Below are 2,888 nucleotides of genomic sequence, written 5' to 3' on the forward strand. Positions count from 1 at the left end.
TTTTCCTCACGTATTCTGCTATCTGCTCATTTCGTGTTTTCCCTGTGCAACATAACTTTTAACATTCTATAGAAGCATATTTCCTACGTCTCTACCATCTAGTTTTCTGGTTTGCCTTTGCTAGCCTCACTTCCATGCGATGGTATACTTCAAGTGGAAGCTTTCAATAATTATTCAGCTCCACGTCAGAAATTGACCGCAACATAGGCCTTAAATTCTTTTACTTTTAATAGCTTTCTTGCTTGGGCCATCGTCTGTAATCTCGGTTGGAGAATTCTTGCATTTGTGTCTCTACTGTGACACTTCTACTTGCAATGATATGCAATACGCTGTTCTCCTTTCAGCTACTTTTTATCGCTTTATTCTTAGTTTTGTTTATTATTACCAGTAATTGGAGTTGAGTACGATGTCCATTCCATTCGAGAAACCAAAAAATAATTTTGCTTTCGACACGACGGGCCATGTCGTCTGAGTACCTTAGCACCCCTCACGCAATTTTGGTGCTTCTTCGACTTCCTAGTACACACTGGTCGCAATATGCTGGAACTTCAGATTCACGTCCTTACTAGCCTGATTTGTATCTGCATACGTATTATCACTCACTGCATTACACAGATGTTAAAAATTACGTGTACCTGTGACGTGCTGTTGCGGCCGGCGCAGCCATCCTCCACGTCGGTGGCTGCAGCTCGGCGCCCACTCGGCGCCTTGTAGTGGGCGGGCAGTTGCCTCGCCTCCGCAGCGCTGCACGCACGTCTCTCTCTGACTCATCGTCGGTGGGCACTAGTGAACGTGGGCCGTCGCAACTAGCTCAGAATAACAGAACCGGCCCAGTCATCCGCGGACTCCACCAGACGCTCTCACGCATTAAAGCAACAGGCCAACTACTGACTGCAGTGAGTCATTAAGTAGTGTCACGAAAGAGGCTTTCGCTCTTGTGACTTCTACGACATGCTCGATCTAAACCTCCGCAACACAGCAGTGTTCTGCTCACTGCATTGTGAACTGACTGCGCCGTTATCTTCCTAATCTTTCTTACACGTGTCAGCCTCTGTCGTCACCTACATTTCTTAACTTCTTTACTCATATTGCGTGGCCCCACCACCGCATCAGTTTTGATTAAAAAACGATCAGCAGTGGTGGCTGAAGACCTCCGGCAGAAGAAGTTATCCCTTATTCATCCAACGTCCTTGTTGGAGAGGGGGTAGAAGTGGACAGAGGAGATCCTTGGGGTCGGAAACTGCCTCCACAGGCAGAAAAATCAACAATGATCAAAGGCATGACGATGCAGAAGACAATGGAGACCACTGCATTAAAGACACATAATATATATATGAAGATAGTAACTGCTCTCGAAAGAACAGATACCATTTATGACCGTGCAGCATCACTAGTATAAATGATAATTAATTGAAACCCTCAGCTGCAGACAGGTGTTGTTGATATACCTCGATGGGGACATCTCGAAAGAACAGATACCATTTATGAGCGTGCAGCTTCACTAGTATAAATGATAATTAATTGAACCCCTCAGCTGCCGACAGGTGTTGCTGATATACCTCGATGGGGACAGCTGCACGGTCATCGATGGTATATGTTGTTTCGAGAACAGTTACTATCTTCATATATGAAGTTAAAGGCTACCCAGACATTGACCTTCGTCTGTGCGAATGTGCACAGGTTGCCCGAACTCTTACGGGAATCGTCACCTTACTGTGCGTGAGTTATGAGTGAATGGGCAAATATCTATTATGTACATTACGTATGTAGATTGTGGACAGTTGGGAGTGTGGGTCTCACGGGAAAAGTGCAAGGGATAAGTCCCTGCAGTCGCGCTTTTCATCTGTGTCCTCGGTGGCTCAGATGGAGAGAGCGTCTGCCATGTAAGCAGGAGATCCCGGATTCGAGTCCCGGTCGGGGAACACATTTTCAGCTGTCCCCATCGAGGTATATCAACAACACCTGTCGGCAGCTGAGGGTTTCAATTAATTATCATTTTCATAATATGTAGCCACAGGGCATGTAGTCTTTAACTGAAAAAGTGTCATGATGAGCTCTACATTGACAAAAAATACCGGACCAGTCCCTGTTCGGATCCCCGGGAGGGGACTGCCAAGGGGAAGGTGTCCATGAGAAAAAGGTTGAATAACCTACAAAAGAATAAAGTTCTAGGAGTCGGGGTGTGGAATGTCAGAAATTTTATCGTGATAGGGAAGCTAGAAAGTCTGAAACGGGAACTGCAAAGGCTCAATCTAGAGGTAGTAGGGGTCAATAAAGTGAAATGGAAAGAAGGCAACGATTTCTGGTCAGATGAATACAGGGTAATATGAAAAGCAGCAGAAAATGGTATAACGCGAACAGGATTCGTTATGAGTGGGAAGTAGACCAGAGAGTGAGTTACTGTGGACAGTTCAGTGATAGAGTTGTTCTCATCAGAATCGACAGCCAACCAACACAGACAACGACAGTTCAGGGATACACGCCAGTGTCGCATGCCGAAGATGAACAGATAGAGAAGGTACATGAGGAGATTGAACGAACATTTCAAAACGTAAGGGGTGATGAAAATTTAATAGTCATGGGGGACTGGAATGCGATTGCAGGGGAATGAGTAGAAGATAGGGTTACGGGAGAATATGGCAACTGGGAACGAGATAGGAGAAAGATTAATTGGTTGTGCAAAAGCGAATACTCTTTCCAAGAATCGCAAGAGGAGGAGATATATTTAGAAAAGGCTGGGAGGCACTGGAAGATTTCAGTTAGATTACATCATGGTCAGGCATAAATTCCAAAATCATGTATTGGATTGTAAGACTTATCCAGCAACAGATATAGATTCAGATCACAATTTAGTAGTCATGAAGAGTAGGCTGAAGTTTAAGATGCTA

General features: G+C 44.8%; 1 non-coding gene across 1 annotated transcript; it reads left to right on the top strand.

Annotated features, from left to right (window-relative positions):
• The first annotated feature begins 1,848 nt into the window (after positions 1-1,848).
• Trnat-ugu (transfer RNA threonine (anticodon UGU)) lies at positions 1,849-1,922 on the top strand. The gene has a single exon. It is a non-coding gene; the product is annotated as a tRNA-Thr (tRNA).
• Positions 1,923-2,888: the final 966 nt, after the last annotated feature.

The sequence above is a fragment of the Schistocerca serialis genome, chromosome 1 (assembly GCF_023864345.2).
Source record: "Schistocerca serialis cubense isolate TAMUIC-IGC-003099 chromosome 1, iqSchSeri2.2, whole genome shotgun sequence".
NCBI lineage: Eukaryota > Metazoa > Arthropoda > Insecta > Orthoptera > Acrididae > Schistocerca > Schistocerca serialis.